Source organism: Magnolia sinica, chromosome 12, assembly GCF_029962835.1.
Source record: "Magnolia sinica isolate HGM2019 chromosome 12, MsV1, whole genome shotgun sequence".
Lineage (NCBI taxonomy): Eukaryota > Viridiplantae > Streptophyta > Magnoliopsida > Magnoliales > Magnoliaceae > Magnolia > Magnolia sinica.
Window position 1 is genome coordinate 4294528 of NC_080584.1, and position 9387 is coordinate 4303914.

Below are 9387 nucleotides of genomic sequence, written 5' to 3' on the forward strand. Positions count from 1 at the left end.
CATCTGGTGTGATTGTGAAATCACGGGCGCTGTCTATCGTACATGCCTATAAATAAGACTGGTCAAGGAATATGATGCAGGGATCAACGTGATGAGGTCAATCACTTACTTCCTCAAACATAATTACTTCTTCCCAAGCATAATTACTCTGAATTCTTTGGTTTCTTTGCAGAGGCTCTCAAGGCCACAAGGAAAAAAGTAAGAAGAATAGAAATAAATTTTAATAAATTCATAATTTTATTGATGAATAAAAATATAGAGCACGCAACCCTTTAAATAAAATACCAAGTGAAATTGGGTGCAACTCCTAAAGCCCAATTTATAATTAAACTAAAACTCATTATTTATAATAAAAATGGTATTAAAATAGAAAATGACTGTCAATCGGGAGTATTTTGCAAATCCGGCTTGTGTAGCCCAGCATAGCAGGGTTGGGTTACACCGAGTTGGGTGGCTAAAGTAGCTCGTTTTACCCCAAAATCATATATTTTACTTTCGATAACTCATTCCAAATGGCAAAATACGGCTGATCTAAAGTCTGACGGTCTGTATCACTTTTATTGTCCACTGGGCCTTTTCTGATCCATCTTGGCTGTGAAACTGTCCGCAACCCAATCTACATCTGAATCCTAACCATCCAATTTATGATTATTAATAGATAGTTTACAATACAACAACAGGTGGTCCAAATTTTAAGTGTAAAATCCACGCGGATTAGCTACTGACAGCGTAGTAGTGAGATTTGCTACTGAAGTTGTGTCACCAAGTTCTGTGAGCCCACTATGATGTATGTATTATATCCACACCATCCATTTATTTGGAGAGATCATTTTAGGGCATGAGCTAAAGATCTAAAGGTCAAGTGAACCCACCATAGAAAACAGTGGGGATTGAACACCTACTACGGAACTTTTTTATAAGTTTATATTTGTATTTTTTTGTCGGTCTCTGTCTGTCTTAACTTATGAACAGTTTGGATCTCAAAAAAGCATACATGGTGGCTGTAGAAAGGTTTCAAGGTTTGGTATCACCATCCCCACTGTTTTCTGTGATTGGGTCACTTGAGCTTTGGATCTGTCTCATCCTTTAACTTAGTCCCAAAATAGTCTATCTGGATGGACGGTGTGGATAGAACACATACATAGTAGGGTCTATCAAGATAGATGGACGGTGTGGATAGAACACATACATAGTAGGGCCACGGAACTTGGTAACGTTTGGCTATGCTGGTCGGTGTCCGTATCTTCCCTTTGTGTGCAAATTTTGTACGGACGTGGATTGACTGCAAAAACCATGTCAGATGGAGCCCTGTTTGTGAGAAATCATCTCGTCCATCTTTTTTAAAAAATAATAATAATAAAAATAAATTATGATAGGCAAATGGTTACTGTTGAAACCTTCTTGGGGTGAATGACGTTTATATGCTATCCACACCCTTAATAAGGTCATTCGAACTGAATGAACTGAAAATGCAAAAATATTAGCCTGATTTAAAACTTATGTGGCCCCACAATATTTTAAGGGTGGAAATTATTCTTTACTCTCTTCTATGGTGCAGCTTACTTGAGCTTTCCTCGTGCCTTTGACTCTTGCTCTAACATGATATGGAGAAACGGATGGACGAGGATGAGGTAGGTTTCTCACCAACATCATGGTGGTCCCCACCTAGCTTCCATCGCGGAAAGTTCATGGGAAAGGCTTTTGTAGGCAATCTGCGTTTGTGGAACGCGGATTACCTGCCACACCCACTTGCAGGGAAGTTAGGTGGGGCCCAATGTGATGTTTGTGAGAAATCCACCGTCCATCCCTTTTGCCAGCAGAAGCTGGGATGTGAGATAAAAATAGTAATAATAATAATGTGGATCGAAAACTAAGTGAGTCACTCAACAGGAAACAGTGGGGATTGAACACCAACAGTTGAAACTTTTGTGGGGCCACAGGTTCTGTACTGGGCCCACCTCGATGTAAGTGTTGTATATCCATCCCGTCAGTTTGTTTTGCTAGCTTATTTTAAGTCATGGTCCCAAAAATGCAGCAGATACAAATCTCACATTCACCACAGGGATTCAATTCCTACCATTGAAAGCTTCTTGGGGCCACAAAAGTATTGGATCAAACTGCAATTTGTGCTTCAATCATGTCTCCATGACCTTATCAGTAGGTCAGATAGCAAATAAACATTATGGTGGACCCTAGGAAGATTTTAATGGTGGGTGTTCAATGACCACTGTTCCCTGTGGTGTGGTCCACCCAAATGGGTTTCATTTGATACTGTTGTTGATTTTCTGCTGCACAGACCATAACATATATTGCTTCAGAACAATCAATCTGGCCCCACCAAATTCCTCAATTTCAACAGTTCTCAGACATTTTGAAAAAGTTCAGACTACCATGTAAGCTGTATAATTGTGTCAGTCCAATACAACCTAAACGGGCAATCCAAACACACCCTCAGTGTTTGTATCTCTGTTTTTACGAGGAGAATTCACCTGCAACTTACAACACACTTTATGTGTTTAGGACATTTGAACCATGCATCAGGTAAGGCCCACCAAGAAATCATTGGGTGCAAAAATCAGTACGGTCCAATGGCCTGATTTAATGATGGGGTCTGCTTAATGAATGGTTGTGATGTCCTATGTAGCTAACATCTCACCATGTGAGCTGATTTGTAACTGATTGTTGTTCATGATTCCTCTTTCTATACAACTTTTGGATGTTTAAGAACATGAATTCATCTTATTTTAATTAATCATAAATATATATTAGATATCACATAAAATGAGATTAAATCATTTTCGTGTCAACCAAACAGGTCTTAATTATATTCTTGATTTTAAAAAAATCCAACATCAGTACCAGCGAGAATTTAAAGATCTAAGTCTACCGTCTTAATGGGAAATCAGACCATTTCCTTCTGACTATCTGGTATTTCTACCAACTGATACTGCAATCAGCATCTTATCTTTTCACATAGTTTTCATAATGACTTGGCTAGAATTCTCATCAACTCGTCTGGGCTGAGTGTCGAGTGATGGAGTTTTTCCTACTGATCGATCACACTCCTAAATGAATGAATGCTGAGAGACAAATAAACAGGTCCTGCCACCACCAGCAAGGTCAATACCATTAATACTGAAATCCCAGTTTGTATATCCATTGATTGGTGAGAGTTATACACAACAATCAATTCCATGATGTTGGAGAAAAAAAAAAACATTTTGGAACTGTAATTATCAGAAACCCAAGCATATTTATACTATTCTTTCCTATGCAGGAGGAAACCCTCCTTTCAAATGGAGAAAATCTTCGACTACAGGCACACATCTTCATAGCATGCGTTTGGAAAATAAATAAATCACATGTAAAAGATAGAATCAGAAGCCAGTAAAGCCCGCACGTATAATTTGGTTCCCTGATTTTGTGCTTTGCTTTGGGTGGCCGTAGACGTAAACAGCTGAACAACTCTGGGAACGACGGCTAAGCCATGGGATCTGGGGCCCAACATTGCTCCTTGTGAGTTTTATTATCAAAGCCTGCAAAAGACAGGAAAAGAATACAAGAGGAAAGACCTCAAATTACAGCCCAAAGAAGGATGAGAGATCACAATCAGCTAGCACATTTAAAATAGAATCCTATTCAATCACTAATAGCTCGACCTTGCTAATCACTGCCTCTTTGGACCCTGAATTGTTCTGAAAACACTGACTGTTTCTCTCCCTCTGAGAATCTCCCACATGACAATGCCTAATGAGAATACATCAACCTGCAATCAGGGTTAGTACTCCAACTAGCCCAGGTAATTAAATTCAGCCATTGGGACTTAATGGAATATGATATAGAAAACATCTATAAGCCCTTTCATCATTTGGGTCATCTTAACATAAAGATGGGACTGATTTCTGTTTTAGAATTGCTTGACAAAACATAGATGTGTGTACTATCTGTGTTTATTTGCTATGCCTTTCAAGCTTAATAAAATTAAGTGTTTGCTACTTTCATATTTTTAACGGAATTAAAAAAGGCTGAAGAAAATGATGAACTTCCTATATATTAGTTGCAAGAACAGACAGGGCATGGTATTTATTTTTCATGTACCATCTAGAGTATTATTTGAAGGATGGTGACTTTCCTTTTTAGTAGCAAGTACTGCAGCCATTTAAAACTCTGGAGCTATCCATGGCAGAGTTACCCTTACACCACCTGAAATCAGGGTATTTCTATACCTGGATCAAAACAACATTACCCTCTTCTTTACTTGATGGTATATATCAGTATCATTCAAAGTCTTAAAACAGAAAGATAAAGGAAACAATACCAAGAATAAGAAAAAGTAGGCCATTTCATTACACTAGAGTACCTTTGGAGGTGGGATGCATCAATTTCAAAATGCTATCAGGTATAAATGGCAATGAAACAGGAGTGGGAAAGCCAGCCAAGTGAGAGAGAGCTGAACTGCTAGCAGCACCTGGGTATACGGTTCGTGCAAAATAAAGGGTCCTTTGGATGCTTGCAAATAGTTTAAGTTGTAAATGATTTATGCGGAAATCATTTACAACCTGTCTGGTTTGGCTTTAAGCTTTAAATGGTTGTCAGTGTATGGATAGCCTGGTTATTTCCTATAACTGGGCATTCAAAAGCAAGCAAAAGCTGTAAATGAAATATCACCTTTTCTTAGGAAATCAAAAGGGTGTAAAAGGTTTAAATCATTTACAGGCATAAATGGGTCCTTGCTCATGATGCCTGGATGGTAGACTTACAAGAGTTTCAACATGAGGTCATGGGTTCGACTACCCATTGTGGTGAAATCCTACTGTGGTGTAAGCGCAAGGGTTAAAAATAAATAAATTACAGGCATAAATCAACATCTAAACACAGCCTGTAAATTATTTACAACTAGCCCCATCTACAGTCATCCAAACAACCGTTTACTAAAAAATCAACTTGAAGATATGCATAAGACCTCAATCTACAGTATCCCACTTTCACAAATCAAACCACCAAACCAAATTTGAATTTATTCATGGATCCATTTTTAGAAAATCCATCGCTGCATATGTATAACACCTCAATCTATAGAATAATTCGACACAATAATTTTTCCATTTTATCTCTATGGGTTGTTTATAAAACTTACTGATATAATTGCTACAGCTTATCATCTTTTTCCCACCAACATTTTGAAAAGATTTTTTTTTTTTAATTCACTTGAACTCAGTAGCTCTATTTGAACCGGTATAATTTCAACAATTCCATGAATTAATTACATAGAAAAACTAAAATAAAACACTCCCAATCATCTAAAAATCCAAAAAGATATAAAATAATAATAATAAACATAGTCGGAATTAACAAAATTCCATATGAAACTCAGGTACCCAATATCACTCAGCAATAAATTCCAACAAAAAAAAACATGAAAAAACCTATAAAAACCCAATTCAATTCACTATCAAATCTCCACGAAAAACAAAAATAAAACATAACCCAATTCATTCAAAGTCAAAATAAATAAATAAAACCACCCAATAAGTTTTTATTTATTTATTTATTTATCTTTTTTTGTTTTTAAAAGGAAGCAAGAGAAAAGGAATCAGCACTCACCTCTCTTAATCCTCCATTTTTCCCTGAATAGGCATGATGATAAACCACGATTAACATTTCAAATCTTTAATTAAGAAATTTCAATTTCGGATCCCTAATTAGAGATTTCAGTTTTGAATCCCCATATCCGCGTCCGACTCCCTTGGGGGATTGAAAATTGCAAATCCCTAATCAGGGATTCAATAGAGAGAGACTTGAACGCTGCGTCGCCACTGAGAGAGAGATCCCTGTAGTTAGGGGTGTACACGAGTCGATCCGAGTTTAACCGGGCTTAGCCCGGCACAGTCAGCAGCCAAACCCAGCCTGAACCCAGCCTGGCTTGGTCACCGGGCCAACATGTACAGCCCGAACTCGGCTTGGTCAACAATTGGGCAAGTTCGGGCCAGTTTCAGACCTTACAGCAAGTTCATAGGAAGGGCTTTAATAGGTAATCCGTGTCCCATTACAAGGCCCTCGATCAACAGTTTAGATAGTTGAATTATAGACTCCACAAAAAATCTAACTAGTTAACTCAAGACATTATAATTCCTTTTTGTATTTGGATGAATCTAGGCCGTTCAAGTTATACGTCTGTGAGGTCAAGGGGTCGGGCAATCTCAAAAGGGTAAAGGGGAAAGGGACAGGTAGGGTTTTGAATATATATATAGGGAAAAGGTACTATGCGCTCAGACTCGCAAGACCATCCCATGAGGTCGAGTTGTGTGGGACCCACCGTGATGCATTTCGAACATCTACCCCATCAGTCAGATGCACCATTCCATCGTGGGCCTAGGTCTCAAAAATCAAGTCAATCCGTGACTTGTGTAGGCCACACCACATACAGAAGTGGGGAGGGGCCGTGCACCATTAAAACATTCATAATCATTTTTTGGGCCCACCGAGATGTGGTTTGCAAATCCAGCCCATCCATTATGTGTGTCCCACTTGGATGAGGGTCCAGACCAAGTTTCAGCAGCATTCAAAACTCAGGTGGGCCCCACCAAGTGCTTTTATATGTTTTTGGCATGTCTTCACATGTTTTAGATGGTATGGCCCACCTAAGTTCCGTATACGGCTGATTTTTGGGATATCCCATAATTTAGAGGGGACCCATCAAATGCACGGTGTTGATGGTCGACACGCATCATGGTGGGGCCCACACAGCTCGACCTCACGGGAGCTTATTGTGAGGTCGAGCGCATAGTACCTTTTCCCTACACACACACACACACACACACACACACACACACACACACTGACTAGCGCAGGGGACCCTTCGATGCCAAAGTCAGGCTAGGAATCTGGGTCTTACGGTATTGAAGGTTTAGTGGGGAGAGTTTTTGTGTACCTTTTACTCTTAAAGTGTCTATCATTTATAGGAGAGGGAGGATCCCGCCATACGGGAATTCTCTCCCTGATTTCTAGGAGATTTGATTTAGCCGTAATCTACTTACGAATGTTTCCCGATCCCGAGATCCTCGGGATCGAGAATCCTTTCCCATGATTTTCGGAACGGTATTTAAGCTTAGACCATTTCTTCCTCGCTCGGCTCGGCCTTGACCGACTCAAGTAACAGACGAGTCTCGGCTGGCTACAAGGATAAAGCTTTTTGCTTGCTAACGGATGGAACAGGATTGACTTATGGCCGACATTCTTCCTTAATCCGATAATTGACACTGTAACCGGCCTTGTATGGGTTGGTTTTATGGTCGGTCAGGTTGCTTTTAGCTTCAGGGCCTTAATCGACCTCTTTAGACATTGCTGCCTTGTTAACCGAGCTAACTTTATGTGTCTTACTTTGCCTATGGCTCCTGACTCTTAAGGTCTCGGTCGGGATTCGTTTCCTAGGAATTCGAGCTAAGTCTCTCTTCTAGGCTTTGTCTCATCTCGGTCTAACACGTTGCCTCAGACTCTCGGGCGGTGACGATAGAGTTGGTCCATTCCTTAACCGGGTCTCTGGACTTGGTGTTTTTTCCCCAACAGTAAGCCCCCTACTCCTTGTGTTAGTTAAGTCGACACTAAAGAGTAACGAGTTTTTTGAGTCGGTGTGCCCTGGAGACCGAGGTTATAATGGGGCATTTAATGCTTCTTGTGTCGTTCTTAACTAGCGTCGGTTCGGTCCTCGAGGTCGGACGAGCGGACAGCTGTCAGAACATTTCGTCCGCTTATAAGCATCGAATGCGTGGCGAGGGTGTTACTTACGTCAGCCGGTGTGCGCCACATGTCGGGCAAGGGAGTCGAAGCAAGCGTTGATTTGACTTCTCCTTAAATGTCGTTGCCACGTGGCTTGGGTATAAAAGGGGAGAGCGAGATTTATTTCTCATTTTCGCGTGAGCTTTCCTTTCCCGTTTTCTCTTCTTCCTTTCTCCTCATATCTGTCCGTCTTCGCGTTTCGCCACTTCCTTTATTATTTTCGCCCTTCTTCTCATTTTTACTTCCCCAACTGTGTATTTTTCGTCTCTCCGATGAGTTTTCTTTCCCTCTTTTTCCTTTTCGACTCTTTAATGGTAGTGCATTCTTCAAGTCCCCGAGAAGGGATTTTCGGTAATGAGGAGGAAATGAGACATCTTTGAAATGTCTCGGAATCGCCCTCATTTCTGGCAGAGATGACAATTGGTGCCAATGAAGCTTTCCGGTTCTCTGAAAGAACGTTTGGAACTTTAGCGAAACGTCCTGCTTCGGCGGGTCCTTCCGGCGGAGGGACGTCTCTGGTGACTACCCCTGGGAGACCTAACCTCCGTGTTCCTGGGGACGACTTGGAAGAAGAGGATGAAGAGTTAAAGAAAACCACTGAATCAGTTCCTCTCAGAAGGTCGGCCAGGGCCATTGAGTAGGTAGATGAAGAGAGAGATGCTGCTGAGGGAGAAGTTGGAGACGATTAGAAGGGTCCAATCCCATCAGTTTTAACTGAGGCGGATTTAGACAAGATCCGAGTCGGGTATCATGTCCCCCGACTCGATTATTATTTGTCTTCCCCTTCCAAGTGAATTGCCTGACCATCCTCCTGTTGGGATGGTCGCAATTTTTCAAGTCGCAATGCAATGTGGCTTACGTCTGCCCCTCCAACCCGTTGCTCAGGATTCTGTCCTAACTCTGAATCGCTCCTGGGCAGATAGTGTCAAACGGGTAGAGGAACTTGTTCGGATGTTCAGTGTTGTGGGTCGAGACAGAGCAACCCCCACTGATTATGGACAAGTTCCTTTATCTGTACCAAATACGACCAAACCCTCAACAATCCGGCTGATACTTCTTGTGCGCTTGGCTGAACAAGGGCGGTCCTTTGATAATCGCCCTCCTACCTCTAACAAACACTGGAGAGAGGTGGTTCTGGGCATGCGGTCACTGGGAGACTGCCTAGCCTGGGCTCTTCGAATCTCGTATTCCCTGAGCGTTTTCTGAAGCAGGTGACATGGCATTTCCTTTCTCCGTATCTTTTTTGTTTTGACACTCCTGAGTCTAACTAAATGTGTTTTGCAGATATCCCCAAGGGAAGGCCGAACCTTAGCCGTATATGGAACTCAGGTGGGCCATACCATCTAAAATCATGTGAAACACCATTAAAACATATAAAAGCACTTGGTGGGGCCCACCTGAGTTTTGAATGCTAGCTGCTGAAACTTGGTCTGAACCCTCATGCAAGTGGGACACACATAATGGATGGGCTGGATTTGCAAACCACATCTCGGTGGGCCCAAAAAACTAATTATGAATGTTTTAATGGTGCATAGCCCCTCCCCACTTCTGTACGTGGTGTGGCCCACACAAGTCACGGATTGACTAGATTTTTGACACCAAGGCCCATGA

At 41.3% G+C, this 9387-nt stretch overlaps 1 long non-coding RNA gene across 1 annotated transcript; it reads right to left on the reverse strand.

Annotated features, from left to right (window-relative positions):
- Positions 1 to 3133: 3133 nt before the first annotated feature.
- Positions 3134 to 4180, reverse strand: LOC131219903 (uncharacterized). Its single transcript, XR_009158511.1, has 2 exons — positions 3660 to 4180; positions 3134 to 3536 (listed from the first exon to the last, which is right to left on the reverse strand). It is a non-coding gene; the product is annotated as an uncharacterized LOC131219903 (long non-coding RNA).
- Positions 4181 to 9387: the final 5207 nt, after the last annotated feature.